Consider the following 19,047-nt stretch of genomic DNA (forward strand, 5'->3'; position numbering starts at 1 on the left):
TGGGCATGCTAAAGTCTGGTTAATGCTGCTGCTGCTGTGGCCTCACTCCTAGGTCCACCACTATCCCCCAAACACAGGCTTAAAGTTCGTCACTGGAGGCATCAGCCAGCCGGACACAATGCAGCAGTGACCAGCTAGAGGGAGTCACGAGACTGGACGACCCCCACGAGGACCGTGAGGACGTCACACAGGAGTAGTTGGTTCCGCTCAAGGCTCTAGGGTTTGCACTCATTGAGGATGCCTCGTTTCAACCATTTTAAAAACCACTGACAAACCTCTCCTAGGTACGGCCAGAACTGCACAACTCGCGTGTGTGAAAGAAAACAGTCAACAGGCAGAGTCAGTCCATGCTGGGCATGAGAGCCAGGTGAGGTAAGGATGTCCCATGGGACTCTCTGGAGTCCCAGAGACCATGTGAGGAAAGATGTGGCACTTCAAGATGCTACAAGGACGCCCAAACAGGACCCGCTTCTGCCTGACTGCCCATGCATTGCAGTTCAACAAACACGAACGGAGACCTTGGAGACCACTTCATTCAACAAACACGAACGGAGACCTTGGAAGCGCCCAGCTCTGAGTGGGAAGCACGCCTGCCATAGGGCTGGCGTTGCTGCATTTTCCTCTCTCAACAGACCACGGCCCCCTCTTCCTTCTCTTGAGCTGTGGTTTTTTTTTTTTTTTTTTTTTTTTTTTGAGACGGAGTCTCACTCTGTCGCCCAAGCTGGAGTGCAGTGGCCAGATCTCAGCTCACTGCAAGCTCCGCCTCCCGGGTTCACGCCATTCTCCTGCCTCAGCCTCCCAAGTAGCTGGGACTACAGGCGCCTGCCACCTCACCCGGCTAGTTTTTTGTATTTTTTAGTAGAGACGGGTTTTCACCTTGTTAGCCAGGATGGTCTCGATCTGCTGACCTCGTGATCCGCCCGCCTCGGCCTCCCAAAGTGCTGGGATTACAGGCTTGAGCCACCGCGCCCGGCCGAGCTGTGGTTTTTAATTCAGGCAGCTACCACACCCCTCTCAAGGCCCCCACCTGTGATGCTTCTCCAGCCTGGGTGCACAGATTCATCAGCATTCCCTCCTAAGACACAGGGAGCTGAGACAACCCCCGGAGTTTCTTTTTCTTTTTTTGAGACGGAGTCTTGCTCTGTCGCCCAGGCTGGAGGGCAGTGGCAGGATCTCAGCTCACTGCAATCTCTGCCTCCCAGGTTCAAGCGATGCTCCTGCCTCAGGCAAACAAGTAGCTGGGATTACAGGCGCCCGCCACCACACCTGGCTAATTTTTTTGTATTTTTAGTAGAGACGGGGTTTCACCATGTTGCCCAGATTGATCTTGAACTTCTGACCTTAGGTGACCTGCCTGCCTAACTGCAACCTCTGCCTCCCTGGTTCAAGCAATTCTCCTGCCTCAGCCTCCCAAGTAGCTGGGATTACAGGCGCCCACCACCACGCCCGGCTAATTTTTTTAGTAAAGACAGGGTTTCACCATGTGGGCCAGGCTAGTCTCGAACTCCTGACCTCAGGTGATCCACCTGCCTAGGCCTCCCAAAGTGCTTGGATTACAGGCATGAACCACCGCATGTGGCCGCCCCCCAGAGTTTCTGATTCTGTAGGCTGTGCGTGGGGCATGATGATGGGCACCTCACAAGCTCCCAGGTGGCGCTGACGCTGCCCATCTAAAGGCCATACTTTGAGAACCACTAGTCTAGATCACGCGGAGGAGAAAAAAGCTACCGGAAGACAAGAACCTAGGATCTCACAGTGTAGAGAGGCAGGGCATAGGCGAGTGTAACTATTACTAATCAAGATCAAACACAATGGCTACAACCTCAGAAGCAAGCGAGACGAAAGACAGCTTGGGCCTGATGTGGGAAGCCTGGACTCTAGCTCTGGCTCCACGACTCCCCCAGGTATGTGACCCTCGAAAGCCCACGGGGCCCCTCTGAGCCCATTCTCCCATCTGAAAAATGAAGACATCTGGGTCTGATGATTTCTACGTTCTTTTCTGGCCCTAAAAGTCTAACTCATGATACTCAAAACTCCTGCAGGGTAGGGGACAGATCACAGACTCACATCAGCATGGAGGCCTTTGGGAGGGGACCCTGGAGTTCAGAAGTGGGGTGCTCCAGGCTAGGTAATGATGCTGTAAAGAAGCCTCAGGGTGGGACTGGATCAAGCAGGTGACAGGGCTGTGGAAAGGACACTCAGACCACCTCCAGGCAGCGGGTAGATCACAGCTGGGACTCGCCATGGCCCTGGGGTGGTGGTGAGAGGATCCTGCAGGCTTCTCCCTTGCTGCAAGTGGAGGTATGGGAGCCTTTCCAGGGAAACCATCAGAGGGGTGTAGCCAACAGGACTGATGACCACCTGGGTCTTTCAGAGAGAATGGGTGTGCAGGATCCTCTCCAGGGAACTGGGCAGAGGAAACGACTTTGGGGGAGAAGAAAGGAGTCTATCCTTTGGGCATGTGGTGGCATAGCAGGGGGATTTAGCAGAGGACAGTGAGCAAGAGTGTGTCCAGTGTTAGGTTCCTGCCGGTGGGTTCGTGGTCTCGCTCACTTCAAGAATGAAGCCGTGGACCTTGCTGGTGAGTGTTACAGCTCTTAACGGTGGCACGGACCCAAAGAGTGAGCAGCAGCAAGATTCACTGTAAAGAGCAAAAGAACAAAGCTTCCACAGTGCGGAACACGACCCGAGTGGGTTGCCACTGCTGGCTGGGGTGGGGGGTGGTCAGCTTTTATTCCCTTATTTGTTCCAGCTCATGTTCCATTTCTGTCCTATCAGAGTGCCCTTTTTTCAATCCTCCCCGTGATTGGCTACTTTTAGGCTCATTGGTGTGTTTTACAGAGCACTGATTGGTGCATTTTACAGAGCTCTGGTTGGTGCATTTTACAGAGCGCTGATTGGTGCGTTTTACAGAGCACTGGTTGGTGCATTTTACAGAGCACTGATTGGTGCGTTTTACAGAGCACTGATTCGTGCATTTTACAATCCTCTTTCTAGCTACAGAGCGAGCACCCATTGGGGCGTTTTACAATCCTCTTGTAAGACAGAAGAGTTTTCCAATTCCCCACTGGACCCTGGAAGTCCAGCTGGCTTCACCTCTCAATAGGGACCCTCTGTGGTCAGCCTTGGAGGCCCCTGAAGCCAAGTTCTCCCAGAGAGGAGCCCACACACTTAAGTCTCTTTCAGAAACAGGCCTGTGGGGCCACGCCATTTCGTTTTTAGGGTCCAATTTGAAAACAAAATTTCTGTCCACCCTCCTTTCCCCTTCCCCCCTACCACCTGTGCTTTATCTCTGATACCAGAAATGCCGTGGAAGAGCGGTGGATCAAGGTGGTAAGAAAAATGAAAGAAAGTGGGAAGTGTTTTGGAACCTCAGTGCCTGGACTCACAGTCGGAGTGGGATGGGAGGCCGGAGTTCCCGGGCCTGCCAAAGACAGGCTTAAGATGGTTTCTGATAAAGTCCCGGGAGATAAGTGGCCTGTGTTTGTCGAGGGCTTAGGGAGCTTTAGCCAAGTCTGAACACAAAGGGGCCTTCTGTCAACAGTCCTTCAGGCCACTAATAGGGCTGAATAAACACGACAGTAACAAGTTCTTCACACCTGTGGGGCTTGGGAAAGGCCCCAGCCCTTTGTCAAGACGTCAGACAAAAGGGCTGCTAGGAGTTTGCCTCCCGCCCCGCAGCCAGACCCTCTTAGGCTTCTAGGGGAAGGGACTGGGGTGGGGGGCAGATAAGTCTTAAGTCCGGTGAGTCCTGTCTCCTTCTTCAAGCAGAAATGTCCAGGGGAGACCAACTGATGAAACAGGCTGGCGGCGAACAGACAGGAGAGGGCATTTCGTGGGGTCTGGGATCAGGGCCACGGGCAGGATTAAGCACACGGAGGTCACAGGCTCGGCTCTCCAAAAACCACGGCCCAGGCCCTGTGGCTCTTTCTCCCACTGTGCCGGGCACCCAGCCCCCCCACAGTGGACAGCGGGGGCCGTCCCCCAAATCTGCTTGACTTTGTCGTCATTTTTTCCACTGTCTTTTTTTTTTTTCTCTGTAAACATCTTAGCCTTTTCTATCCCCTGTCCTTTTTTGGCTGCCATGCCTCCCCCTAAGGCTTTGAAACAATCCCTTCCTAATGAACATCTCCCAGGCCCTTGCTGCAAAAGAATCACTCAGGGTTCCTCCCGCACAAACATCCTCCTCTCTGCCTGCCCGGCGGGCCAGCCCCTCTCTTGGAGGAAATGCCGAGGAGGCTTCGGTAAGCCCTGAGCAGTCATCAGTTCTTTGTCTGCTGCGTTCCTCAGATCCTCCCTCCACGTTCCAGTCCAGAGCCTCTGCCCCAGGCAGCGGGTGGGTGCTCTCCCTACCACCTCCTTCGGGGACTTCAGCCCGGCCCTCTATGTGCCATGCGCACCTCCAACCAGCCCTCCACTCCAAACCCCTCTTCAGACATTCCCCTCATTTGTCACTGCCCTGTTCTGGAACCTTCCATGGCTGCCCACTGTCTATGAGATGCAAACTTTCTTGCCTTTCAGGACAAAAACAGTTTCACAACGGAGGTCCAGAGACTGGGGGTCTTGCTCCTTACTTCCTTATTTATTTATTATGTATTTTTTGAGACGGGATTTCATACTCTTGTTGCCCAGGCTGGAGTGCAGTGGCGTGATCTCAGCTCACTGCAACCTCTGCCTCCGAGTTCTAGCGATTCTCCTGCCTCAGCCTCCCAAGTAGCTGAAGATTACAGGCGCCCACCACCATGCCCAGCTAATTTTTGTATTTTTAGTAGAGACGGGGTTTCACCGTGTTGGCCCGGGTGGTCTCAAACTCCTGGCCAAGTGATTCACCCTCCTTGGCCTCCCAAAGTGCTGGGATTACAGGTGTGCGCCACCACGCCTGGCTAATTTTTGTGTTTTTAGTAGAGATGGGGTTTCACCATGTTGGCCAAGCTGGTCTTGAACTCCTACCTCAAGTGATCCACCCTCCTCAGCCTCCCAAAGCGCTGGGATTACAGGTGCATGCCACAGCACCTTGCCCTGCTCCTTCCTTACAATAGGACCCTGCATGAAACCTCACCCCATCCCACCCACTCCTCTCCAAGCTCCAGATCTATCAGCAAAAGAAGGAAGGGGGACAGTGTTCTAAGGGCAAATCCAGGGTCTTGGGGCTGGTGCAGCCTTCCAGGGTTGCCTAGTTTACCCTCTTGTAGAAGAAGAGATAAGAAAAACAAGGTCCCAAGAAGCAAAGAGATGTTGCCAGGGACCTGGCAATCGTTAATGGTGACTAACTTTTCACCAAACTAATTCAGAGCTCTTTCCAGACCCCCAGCAGCATGGTGAGGGTGACATGGTCTCAGGCAGAAAGAAGCCCGATAAAACCCTGTGGCTGCTGGAATTCATTCCTGAAGGCAGAGAAGTTTCAAACTGGAAGAGGCTGTCTGAGCAAAGTTCTCCCGGAAGCTTTTGTTGCCATGAAATTCTCTTTGCTCTGTGACTTGTCCGCCCTGCCCAGATGTCTGGTTAGCAGCTCGGGGGGTGGCGGCAGGGTGTGTGTGTGTTGGGGGGGGGTTCCTTCCAATCTCTCTTCCCCAGAGGTGGTGCACAACTCCCTGTGCTTTATGAAATGGACACATGAGGGCTGCTTTGCCAGCCAAGCCGGCCAAGCCTGGCTCCTGGCTCCCTGGAGCCATTTCCCATCTGTAATGGCTCCCGTCACTAAGCCAGGCACTTGCCAGGCTGGATTCAAGGCGGGACTCCAGGGCAGTGGGAGAGGTTGGCGCAAGGGATGCTTAATGACTTGCAGTTGATTCTGTTCTCCTAACACCAAGCAGCAAAACATGCAATTCCCGGGACACTTTCTCCAGCCCTTTGTTCCCCACTACCCCCACGGGCTGTATCCCTCCCTGCTTGACCTTTATTTAATTCATCTCTTTAGTTAACTTTGACTTGGTTGTAAGCTCCAGGGACCAGCCCAGACTGCAGCCGAAACTATTGCAGGGTTCGATACTGCACACCAGACCCCCGTGTGACCAACAGATTGAGGTTCCTGCTCGTGGACAGGGACAGGGTAAAACCAGGGTCTCAATCTGCACACCGGACCCCCATGTGCCCAAAAGAAACCAGTGTCCCAATGGGCCACTCCAGGACAACACCAAAACGCCTTCTCAGTTTCCTAATTCACTCTCCAAGTAAACTCAGGTTGCCAGGTTGAGCAAATAAAAATACAGAACACCCAGTTAAATCTGAATATCTGAATTGCACAAATCATTTTTAGTAAAAGTATGTCCCAAGACTGGCATGGCAGCGCTACCTCCAGCACATACCAGATCCCTATCCAGCTTGTGCTGTGCCTAAGATGTATGATTTCACGCAACGGTTTTTTATCAATGGCCACTCTAATGTCCTCAGAATCCACAAGTCCTAGAAGAGGTTAAAAGGGCTCCTCAACTCAACAGGTCCAGGAGGGAAGAGTGCTGTGTGGGTTGTTCTTAACTCAAAGGGTTGTCTGATTCTTCAGTTCCTATTTGCTTAGCACCAGCTTGTCCCTACCTTATCATTTCCGTCTCTCAATCTGCTGAACAAGAACAGAAATCCTGCTCCCAGGAGCACGTGGAGATTCGCGGGAAGGGAAATGACCCTGCCCATCGGATGACCCAGAAACTGCTTTCCAGTTGCAGGGCCGTCAATGCCAAGCAGACAGACCATGCCCCTCTGCCCCTACCCAGCCTCTCAAGAGGCCCTGTCACTCGCTAGCATACCCCCACTTCACATGCAAAAATCGCCATGTGGAACCAATCGCACTCCAGTTCCAGGAGACACAAGGGGGAGGAAGGCAAGTATGGTCAGAGTGCCCCCAAATGTCTACCCAGACAAAGCCATTTTCATCGTGATATGCTTCGTGGTGAAAACGATCAAAATCTGAACCCCAATTCTGAATCTAGTTATTTCAATCAAACCACTAGGTACAATTCATTTAGAGCTCAGTAAAGTGTCTATGAGATTATAATGAAAGATTTTAGGTGGCCTACCATCAAACAGAGGATAAGACAGGGAATAGCAGATTCCACCTGGCCAGAGGAGCTAGACTGGGCCACCCCTGGGAGAGAGTCACTTTGCCATCTCTGGAGACATTCCAATAGAGGAATACGGTACAGGAGACTCTGGCTCTGGGGAGGAGGTGGAATTAGACGGATCAAGTCCCTTCCAACTCGGAGAGCCTTAGAAGACACACTTTCCTCCTCTGGGATGTCAGATCCTTACAGGTTTGAGGCTAGCATTGGCCTTGCTAATATTCTTTTTTGAGATGGAGTCTCGCTCTGTCGCCTAGGCTGAAGTGCAGTGGTTCGATCTCAGCTCAGTGCAAGCTCTGCCCACGGGTTCACACCATTCTCCTGCCTCAGCCTCCCTAGTAGCTGGGACTACAGGTGCCCGCCACCATGCCCGGCTAATTTTTTTTTTTTTTTTTTGTAGTTTTAGTAGAGACGAGATTTTACCGTGTTAGCCAGGATGGTCTCGATCTCCTGACCTTGTGACCCGCCCGCCTCAGCCTCCCAAATGGCCTTGCTAATATTCTTACACATGAGCTAGTGGGAGGGATGTCCAGTCTGCAAATGACCCTTAGTTCTTGCGGGGAGGGACTGTGCATGCACGTGGGAAGGAGAAGGGCAGTAGAGCTTCCCTGTGGGCAAATGTGGGAAGAATCCAAATGGTCCTTCTGGAATGATGTCCTGAGTTATCTGGTACAGCCAGGGAAAACAGCCTGGGGACAACTACAAGCTCTTCCTCCTGGAGAGATAGTGGCTCTGCAGCTGAACATCTTCTGAACAGGCCTTTGGGGTTCAAAAACTTTAGGGCAGACTGATCTTCCACAGAGAAGTACCAAGGCAGCTGTCTATGGCCAACATCTCCACACTGATGCCCGGGTATTACCCAGAAGTACCAGCTACTGAGTATTTTGGACATCTCCTCCACATATGGGGACAATAAACGACCCCAGTGGCTTGCTGGCTCGGAAACTCCCAGGCAAGAATCCAACAAGGGACTGACCAAGAAAGGAGAGTCCTGCGGTGAATTGGCCCCTTCACTTTCCTCCTTCAAATTGTTTTGAAAGCCAATAGCATGGGCCAAATCCCTCGCTCACTAGCAGTCAGAGACATTGTCCCGCCTCACTCTGTCTCAGCACCCAGACGGCATGGCTGCCAGGAGCCTTCGGGTGTGTCTAAAGACCTATAGGTCCCCTCCAGCCCTGGTCACCAGCAGAAGGCGATGGGAGGTAGGAGTGCATTGGCTGCTTGTTTCAGGACTGAGGACCAAGCAAGGTGGTCCCCTCCTTGAGACCTCACCCCCAAATTGGGCCCAGAAGGAGTGAGGGATTCTGGGAGCTCTAAGAAAGAAAATGCAGAGAACAATGAGATGAGCAGAGGGCAGGAGGTGGGAGCTGAGGACAGCCTTCAAAGCTGGGGTGGTTCACACCTGCCACTTCCACTCAGCCACCGTAACAGTGACACATGACTCACCTGGAGCAGTCTCTGTGCACCAGGCACCCCTGGGTCATTATGCTTCAAACCTCCTCACGAACCCTGGATCCTAGTGTCCCCTCCCTGCACCTTACTCAGCTGTTTCCCTCCTGTCTCTGTCCATACATGCCTGCACCACCACTGAAGGTACGGCAGGAAGAGAACTGAGGGATGTGCTTGAAAGGGCATGAGGGCCTCGCAGGGGTCTCCCAAACCCTAGACAGCTCAAGCTGCCCAACTTGTGACTTCAGAAACAGTCTCCTTATCTTCTTTCTTCCAGCCCCCAGAGGCTTGGATGGAAAATGAATAAAAACACATCTGTTCTTCTAAATACCCCACACCTTTTTTTTTTTTTTTTGAGACGGAGTCTTGTTCTGTCGCCCAGGCTATAGTGCAGTGGCTGATCTCAGCTTACTGCAACCTCTGCCTCCTGGGTTCAAGCGATTCTTCTGGCTCAGCCTCCTGAGTAGCTGGGACTACAAGTGCCCAACACCATGCCCGGCTAAATTTTGTATTTTTTGTAGAGACAGGGTTTTGCCATGTTGGCCAGGATGGTCTCGGACTCCTGGCCTCAGGTGATCCACCCACCTGGGGCCTCCCAAAGTGCTAGGATTATAGGCATGAGCCACTGCGCCTGGCCAACACCCCACACTTTACAACTTTACTTTCATCTCATTAAAAGAAGCCAGAACATAAAAAAAGATGGAGACACTGAGGGCTGAACACACACTGGGTGAGGATGGCACTCTCATATCCCCATTTCGCAGATGAGAATGTCGAGGCCCTGGCTGGGCTCACACAGTTTACGGGAGTGACAGGGACTGGACACCTGGCCCACTCTGCTCAGAAGCCTGGCCCTTTCTTCTCTCCCAGCTGCAAATGGGGCGGTGGGGGATTAGTCCTCCCTAGACCTCCACCCTGTGACTCGGTTGGTTTTGTGACCAGAATAGCTCTATTTAAGATACACACTGGGCCGGCTGGGGCTGTTTTATGACATTAGTTCCCCTCAGGTAGTCTTTGAAAATGTTTTCCTTACCCTAAAATTAGGGGGCTTGGGAACCAGACAGGTTCCTAGTACAAGTCGGGGTTGGAGGGAACCCACATGTGAACGCCCCACATGTCTTGGCCCTGGTGCTCCTGGCTGCTGTGGATGTGGCTAATTCCCCGGGCGTCCTCTGTAATTCCACTGTAATGTGGATTTAATTGTCCCCAAAGCAGGCCATTCGTCCTTTATTGTGCAGTAAATTTCCCTCCAGAGTTCGGATTTCATGCGCCTGCCTCAGCTGGGGAGCCGGCCAGCCTTGCGGGGAGGCATACTGTCCTCGACACCGACGCCCCCCTCCACCTTCTGGCCCTCCCTGGACCTGGAGCTGGAGACAGCTCTGGGGCACAGACCACAGACCAGTGTGTCTGCCTCCTTCAGTGTGCCTCTCCAGGGGGTCCTGGGGTCCCTCCCACTCTTGAGGAGGCAGGGACACTGGTCTGTGGTTCTGTCTGGAAAGCAAATTAACTTGACAAATGCAAACAGGCTGAAACAGTGGGATTCATTAGGCAGGAGTTGGACCGCATTTCCTCCATGTGCTTGCTTCATGTGCTTGCTTGTTTTGTCAGCAAACCCCACTGAGGCAGGGAGGCAGGGGAGCGAGGTGCTAAGAGGGGGCCTGTTCCAGCCTTCCATCCACCTGTGCGGCCTGCGCCAGTCACCCCATCTCTCCTTGTCCTCTTCGCTATTCAGTGAAAGAACAGTAATTACAAGCACCCTCTATCAGATGAGATAAGGCCCATAAAACACTTCGCCCAGGGCCCACACCCTCTGGAAGCCTCGGCCTCAGCTTTGGTACAACTTGGAGGTGACAAAGGGGAGCCAAGAGCCGATGCAGGAGTTCAAATCCCGTGTGTCTCAGGCTAGCACTGTGCACTTGACCTTGGGTGTGTTTGGTCACCTCTATGCCTCAGCTTCCTTATCTAGGAATGAGGACAGTAATGGTGCCCAGCTGTCAACAGCGGTTGACCCAGGAGAACGGCAGCTGACGTTATGATGGTCACTCCTGATAGCTACGGGAGACCTACTAGATGCTGGACACATGCGGCTACAGGAGGGTCTGTGCCCTGGATGGGTTCATTATGGGGAGATGGATATTAAAGAAGGTAACAGCTGGGCGCGGTGGCTCATGCCTGTAATCCCAGCACTTTGGGAGGCCGAGATGGGTGGATCACCTGAGGTCAGGAGTTCGAGACCAGCCTGGCCAACATGGCAAAATCCTGTCTCTACTAAAAACACAATGATTAGCTGGGCATGGTGGTGTGCGCCTGTAATTCCAGCTACTCGGGAGGTTGAGGCAGGAGAATCGCTTGAACCCAGGAGGTGGATTTGCAGTGGGCCGAGACTGTGCCATTGCACTCCAGCCTGGGCAACAAGAGCGAAACTCCATCTCAAAAAAAAAAAAAAGAAAGCAGGTAACGGTGTATTTAGGATCCCATGCCAGGGGAACGTCACAAACAGGGTGACCCAGGGGAGAACCTTGGCCTCTGCAGACCTCAGCCCCTGAGGAAGTAAAGCTAGCTCATTGCAAAGGGATCTCCCAGTTAAGACAGACTGTTTTAGCACAGGCGTGACATGGTTTGACCCATAGCCACCATTTTAAGAGATTCTCGTTGCGACAATCTCTCCTTCCCAGAACCAAAACCATCTAGAACACAGTCAAAGACAACACAGAAGAAAGGACACCTCTCTGAGAAGCCAAAACAGTTGTCACCAGCAGAGTCCCATCCCTAGATTGTCCTTACTCTCCATTTACACGGAATTCAGGAGAGAGAGCCACAATTTGATCATGAGGTAGAAGATAGAGAAGGCAATGCAAAAACCAAAAAGAGCACGGCAAAGTGAGGATGCTGGAGAAGGCGCAGGCGGCCTGGCATGTCTCAATATTCCCCTGTTGCAGGCAAATAAAACAGCTGAGATATATGGAATGGAGGGCATGATGGAGTCCCTAGAGATGGTGCCATGTAGCCCTTACATTACAGCCCAGCAAAATGCACCCCCGTGAGCTCCCAGGGGATCCCTCTCCCCACCCAGGGCTCAGGCTGGTCCCCCTCGTCCCAAGCTCGTGCCTCCCAGCTTCCTGGCCATGCCTCTGCTTTCTCTCCACTCCTCCCCTTGCTGCCATCCAACAGCATCCACTTGAATAAACAAACCAGGGCCCCGGGCTCTGGAGTCTGTGGCCCTTTATCGCTACCTTTTTATCCTCTACTCCCATCCAGACAGACAGCCCTTCCACAAAGCTACATAGGGCAGATGGACACTTCCAGAAAACCATGACCACCAGTCTCCCCAGACAGCCGCCCTTCATCCCTCATCACCTCCAGGTCTTAGCTCATCTGTCACTTCCCAGCGAGTCTTGCCCTGACCATGCCACTTAAAACACCAAACGCACACCCTCCTCTGCTTCCCTTTTCTTCACTGCACATAACCTCTTAGAGTGTATGTGTACTTTAAATATTGATTGTATTACGTCATCTGACGGCAGACACGGACTTTATGTATTGATTTCATTACATCAGCTTATAGCATCTACATACTTTACATACTGATTTTGTTGGTTGTATTATAGCACATGCATACTTCCTATACTAATTTATCTACTGTGCTTCTCTCATCTAGAATGTAAGCTCCATAAGGGCAGACTTTTTGGTTGGCTGGTTGGTTGGCTGGTTCACAGATTAATCCCAGGGCCTAGAGGAGTGCCTGGTACATAGTAGGTACCCAGTAATATCTGTTAAGTCCATGAATGAATAAATCGGTCCTTGAGATTTGTCACTTTCACCTACCTCCCTACTTCAAACCTTCCCCGCCCTCTTCAAACCTCCACCCACCTCCTAACATCTTCCTTCTCCAGTTCCACACTCCAAAGGTAACCTCCTATTCTCAGAAGAAAAAGGAAGCGGCCAGACAAGAACCCCGGCCACCTGCTGCTGGCTGAGCCTGAGCCTCCTGGTGAAGGTGTGGCCAGCAGCAGGTTGCACACCTCCGCTGTGTAAGATGTGCAGCAGGTTGTACATCTTCTCTGCCAGCATACCTTTCTTCCCCGATTTAGGCCCATTCCTCCAATTGTTGTTAGTTTCCTGAGATGAAATCTGGTTCTGTCGTCCAGGTTGGAGTGCAATGGCACGATCTCAGCTCACTGCAACCTCCACCTCCCAGGTTCAAACGATTCTCCCACCTCAGCCTCTCGAGTAGCTGGGATTACAAGGGCCCACCACCACACCCAGCTAATTTTTGTAGTTTTAGTAGAGACAGGGTTTCACCATGTTGGCCAGGCTGGTCTTGAACTCCTGACCTCAAGTGATCTGCCTGCCTCAGCTTCCCAAAGTGCTGGGATTACAGGCGTGGGCCACTGCGCCCAGCCCCAACTGTGTTTTGGGTCTGACCCCCTCTTGCCTCTTCAGGAAACATAAACCATCACCTCTTCCTTCTCTCTTACACATACAGCCTCTTCCTCTTGTCCCCTTTCATCCCAACTCCTATCCTAGTTAACACGCTCAGACTGCTCCCCTCTTTGCAAGGCCTCCTCCAACCCCACATCTCCCTAGGTACTGTCACTCCCCAGCTTCCACGGTTCTGTCTTCCACTCACTTTTCCGCCCACTCAGGTGTGCCTTCTTTGCCCCGTTATCCCACCAGGATGCCCACACTAAGGCCACCTAAGTCTGCTATATTGCAAATCCAACCCATGTTGGATCCACCTCTCTCACTAGGCCCCTCGGCAGGCTGGACGGGGTTCACCGCAACTCTTCCGCAGCTCTCTCTTCCTTTGACTTTCCTGGCAGCACATATGCCTGGTTTTCTTCCTCCAGGGCTGCCTCCCTTTCATGCTTGCCCTTCTCTCCCCACTCATTAAAGCTGGCATTCTTCCAGCTGCACTTGGGCCTTCTCTCCTCTTACTTCGCTATCTCCCTCGGTAATCTCCCCCAATTCAATGATCTGTCTTCTCAGAGAGAAATGACTCCCAAATTTATATCTCCAGTCCCCAATTCTTCTTTGAGCTTCTGATGTGTCTATCCAACCACCCACCCCACATCTCAGATTGCTCAAAAGCACTTCAAACTTAATGGTGTCTAAGATCAAAGCCATGATATTCCCTCCCAAATCCAGTTGTCTTCCAGGAAACGATGCTTTCATCTACCCACACGTGCAAGCTGGAAATCCAGAGTCACCACTGTCACCGCCCACTCCCCTGACCCCATTACCTAATCAATCCATCACCAAGTGCTGCTTACTTTTAATTCTCTCCCAAATCTCGCTACTTCTTTCCCTAGTCCAAGTCACCATCATCTTCAACTGGCACAGGGGTCACAAACGTGGGCTTTCAGCCTGCCTGACAGCTGGCTGGTGGTAATGAATTCTAGGGAGGGACCACCTTTTCCCTCCTGTGCAGGACAAAGGTCAGAACACACTGGTCTCTTCACTCTCCCCTCCTCCATGACAGGTTCATTTCTCACTGGCCCTTACGTCGAGAGTGCAGTCCTTTAGGGTTGACATTTTGCGTGGCCATCTCCTGTTGGACTTCCCACTGGGGGTGGGGGAAGCCCTGCCTTTATCTCTGGCCTCCTGAGTCCCATAAGCTGTTGAACAGGGGCTCACTGTCGTAGGGGTCTGACCCACACCTGCACACGCACATCTGGCTTCGGTACTTGGTCACCTCCATGAACTCTGCTTTTGCTTTGGGGAACTCAACAGATGCCAGCTCAGGGTGCATTTTTTAATTTCAAGTTTATGTTTTTGTTTATTTTTCAAATAGTTCAGCCTGTGCTTTGCTTCTGTTGTTTTCAGAGGCAAAGCACCCATTCTGCCACAGCACCAGGGCAGGGGGTGCAGTGACCGCACTGCAGGTAACACCATTCTTACTTTACAGCTCCTGCTCTGTGCCACGGTCCTCACAATGACCTCCGCCTTTCCTGGTGGCCCAGAGCACACACAGCTCACACCACCCGACAGTCTTTCAGGAGCAAACAGCTCTCCTAGGCAACCTGACAACTGGTGTATGTATGCTGGCTTCAACTCTCCAGTGTGGCCACCGACTATTAAACTGCAGCTAACAACTCATTTGCAGGTCATGAGACCAGTTTAGTGAATCATGGATAGCATTAAAAAAAAAATAGAAGCAAACTGAAAGTATAAGAGGGGACCACAGAGTAAGGGTTGATTAAACTTTTATTTTGGATAGACAGATAAATGAATGGATGATGGATGGATGGACGGATGGATGATGGATTGACGAATGGATGGATGATGGATGGATGAGTGGATGATGGATGATTGAATGGATGAATGGATGGATGGATGGATGGATGGATAGATGGCTGAATGAATGGATGAACAGACGAATGGATGGATGAATAGATGGATGGATGATGGACGAATGGATGGATGGATGAATAAATGATGGATGAATGGATGGATAGATGGCTGAATGAATGGATGAACAGATGAATGGATGGATGAACAGATGGATGGATGATGGATGAATGGATGGACAGATGGCTGAATGAATGAACAGATGAATGGATGAATGAATAGATGGATGGATGGATGGATGAATGCATGGATGAGTGGATGATGGATGGATGATTGAATGGATGGATGGATGAATAAAGGATGGACGGATGGATGGATGATGGATGAATGGATGGATGGATGAATAGATGGATGAATGATGGATCAATGGATGGATAGATGGCCAAATGAATGGATGGATGAACAGACAAATGGATGGATGAATAGATGGATGGATGATGGATGAATGGATGGATGGATGAATAGATGATGGATGAATGGATGGATAGATGACTGAATGGATGGATGGATGAATAGATGATGGATGGATAGAGTACATGGATAAGTGAGTAGGTAGGTAGGTAGGTAGATGAATGTACTAGATAATAATTCATAATAGTAAATACATTTTTACTGTGAGTCACAGTCCTAAAATGTTTAATGTAAATTCCACAGCGTATAGTTATGGTTAGTCCCTGAGGACGAGGGCCATGTCTTCTTTCTCTCCTTTTCTCTCACTGAAGTTAAAAGCAAGCTGGGCTCATAGCAGGCTCTTGGTAAGCACTGAGAGGTGTTATATTAACTGAGTTTCTGGAGATGATGAGGAAATCTTTGGAAAACTGGAGCCTCAGAGGGCAGCATGGACTCCTTCTCTTGGAACTGAAGCCTGTGGGTCCCAGCAAGCTCTGTGCCTGGACCATGCCAGGGTTCAGGGAAATATGGTTTTCCTTGGTGCATTGCCTCAGAAGGAGCCAACGAAGCTAAGGGAAGGTACCAGGTATGACTTCCTGTTAGAGTCTCCCTCTGCCCTCATTCTGCCCACTTTACACCCCCATGGCATCAGGCCTGGTCCTGCCCCAACTCCTTCCTCCTGTACCTGCTCCATAGCTGGTCAACAGGCCTAAAGCACCTCATTTACTGTCTGATCAGAAAGCTGCCCCAGCTCCACAGAGCCCAAAGGACATGTCTAGATTCCCAAGTTCAGCATTCAAGGCCCCCACAACCTTCCCAATCCCTTGATTGGCATCACCCCCACGAGCCCCTCCATGAAAGACTATGCTTGGGCCTTGCCTACTTAGTCCCTTTCCCCCAAAGACCTTTTAACTAAATCCCCTCCTCCATGGTGTCCACAGACTTGCCCCAGGATGGCCTTCCCAACCCCCACCACATGCCACACTGGAAAATGGTCATAGGAGAATAGCACATTCAGGGATGCCGGAGGGGACTTGCACCCTGGATATATCTGCTCACTGCTGGTGGCCCCAGCCACTCAGGCCCCACCCAGCAGCCGGGGACCAAGGGGACTGGTGACCCTGAGCCACCTTGTGAGAAGGTCACCCGTAGAGGGGTCCTAACCAACCACCCAGACTCTCTTCAAGCCCCCATTTTCAGCCCACAGGTCCCAGGTTCACCAATCCCCCACTCCCCAGCCCTGACAGCCCTGCCCCTCCCTGGTACCTAACGCAGCTGCCTGGCCTTATCTCCTCCAGTCTTTGACTCCCCTGTCTGCCCCACCCCTGCCTCATCGCGGCACCCGGCACGCAGCTGTCAGCACGCCCAATAAGTAGGTGCAGATGGATTGACGGACAAGGAGATGCCAGAGCCCAGCTGGGAGTGAGGGTCTGTCTGGCTTCCGTCTCCCATCTACGCAGGGCACTTGGTGACAGCGTGAGGAGAGTGGGGGGACAGGCTGAGGTCAAGGAGAGGCAGCATCTGGGGTCCGGCCACTGAGCCCCGCAGAACACCAACCCCCTGGAAGTTGCACATTCTCGTCCTTCTTCCAAGCCCGCTCCTGCCGGGACACAGCCTGAGAACATCGCAGACACGTGATCTGGAGAGACGGAGCCCCCACCACTTGTCTCTGCTGCCCCATTATGAGGTCTATTTGAGCTTCCTAGGCCTGGGGCAGTATCTCACCACTAAAATTTATGCAAATGAAATAACGAGCAATTTGGGGAAAGGAATGAAATGCAGCGCAGTGATCCAAACCACCCCAGACACCCGCCCAGAGGGGTTTTCAAGTTGAGCAATCATTCTAAAGACGACTTAAAAGTCACTCGCTGGAAAAAAGACATGCCGGGGATTCCTGCAAACTAGCAGGCCCTGTGGTTTCAGAGGGCCGCTCTCACCTCATGGTGGGACAGGGGAGGCTGAGCTGGAGGCAGAGCACATCTGGTTGCACTTCAGGACTGGGCCAGCGGGACTTTGGTAGAACCCGCCCTGAGCTCACTGCAGGCACATGGGCCCTGGCCTGGGCATCCCGAAACATCCACCTCCTTCCCGAAATCAGACACAGGAAAAACGCCAAGTCCAGCCGGGAAGGCCGGAAATGCCAGAAGTGCCCAAAATGCCCGTCAACTGGGTTTTTTTTTTTTTGAGATGGAGTCTCACTCTGTCACCCAGGCTGGAGGACAGTGGCACGATCTCAGCTCACTGCAACCTCCACCTCCCGGGTTCAAGCGATTCTCCTGCCTCAGCCTCCCAAGTAGCTGGGATTACAGGTACGTGCCACCACACCCAGCTAATTTTTTTTTGTATTTTTAGTAGAAACGGGGTTTCACCATGTTGGCCAGGCTGGTCTCGAACTCCTGACCTCAGGTGATCCACCCGCCTTGGCCTCCCAAAGTGCTGGGATTACAGGCCTGAGTCACCATGCCACGCTGCCCGTCAACTCTTACAGGTACAGACAAATGCCCCCCTCCCCCCAGGCATAGGGCACTCTGTGCATCTGTTCATTAGTTCATTCATTCACGCCACAATCTTCACTGAGTGTCCACCCCATGTCAGTTCTATTCTAGGCGCTGGGCATACCGCAGGAATCCAATATTCGCTCAGCAGACATTCACTGCCCACTGGCTTCGCATCATAACTGGCATGGGGTGGGGGTGGGAATACAGAACCAACAGGAGACGTGGCCGCTAGTCCCCGGGAGTTCGCAGCCTGGTAGGAGCGGGGGACAATGCACGAACAAAACTCAAACTCCAGGCAATGACGACATGGGACAAAATGCAGAGACAATTTCTAACCCAGCCATCGGAGAGGTCTTCATGGAGGAGGTGTCATTTGAGCCAGGTCTTAAAGCATAGACAGGAGCAGGGTGTATGGAGGAGGGGAGAAAATGGAATTCCAGGCCAAGACAATGGCATAGGAAAAATGGAGACCACCACCAGGAATCCGGAGTGAGGGGTTGCCTTCTGTATTTTTCTCAACGATCCACGCACACCCCTTTTTGTGCACTGAAGTGATGGGGGCTGTCAAGGCGCCCCCTCTTTCTGCCACGAGGGAGGAGCTGGGCAGGAGTGAGGAAGGAAAGGTCTGAACGCTCTGACTGCAAAGAGCCTGAAATTGTGGCAGGAGGAGAGGTGAGGGCTTGATCTCTGGTCCTCTCCACAGTGTGTGTTCCTAGCTTGCAAGGCTAGGACAGGACAGGGAGGAGGGCTTCATAAAGACCAATTTCTTCAAAAAAATAATAAAAGAATGAAGCACATACACACAAAGGAAGCATAATATTACAATCTGATAAAGCTAAGAGCTGGCACATGGGCGTCTGTTACACTATGCTCTTTTCTTTTTCTTCTTTTTTTGTCTTTGTTTCTTTTTGAGACAGAGTCTTGCTCTGTCACCCAGGCTGGAGTGCAGTGGTGCGATCTTGGCTCACTGCAGCCTCCACCTCCCGGGTTCAAGCGATTCTCTTGCCTCAGCCTCCTGAGTAGCTGGGATTACAGGTGCATGCCACCACAACTGACTAATTTTTGTGTGTATGTGTGTGTATATATATATATATATATATTTTTTTTTTTTTTTTTTTTTAGTAGAGACAGGGGTTTCACCTGTCTAGGCCAGGCTGGTCTAGAACTCCTGACCTCAGGTGATCCACCTGCCTTGGCCTCCCAAAATGCAGGGATTACAGGTGTGAACCACCGCACCCAGCCACATTATGCTCTTTTCTTCACAGTGTTATTATCCTCTACTCTGAAACATTTCAGAATAAAGTAAA

The 19,047-nt window shown here is 51.8% G+C and overlaps 1 protein-coding gene across 3 annotated transcripts in view; it reads right to left on the reverse strand.

The window, feature by feature from the left end:
• NTN1 (netrin 1) overlaps positions 1-19,047 on the reverse strand; it is a 250,431-nt gene that overhangs the window by 90,057 nt on the left and 141,327 nt on the right. The window lies entirely within an intron of this gene.

The sequence above is a fragment of the Trachypithecus francoisi genome, unplaced genomic scaffold, assembly GCF_009764315.1.
Source record: "Trachypithecus francoisi isolate TF-2019V2 unplaced genomic scaffold, Tfra_2.0 Lachesis_group20, whole genome shotgun sequence".
NCBI lineage: Eukaryota > Metazoa > Chordata > Mammalia > Primates > Cercopithecidae > Trachypithecus > Trachypithecus francoisi.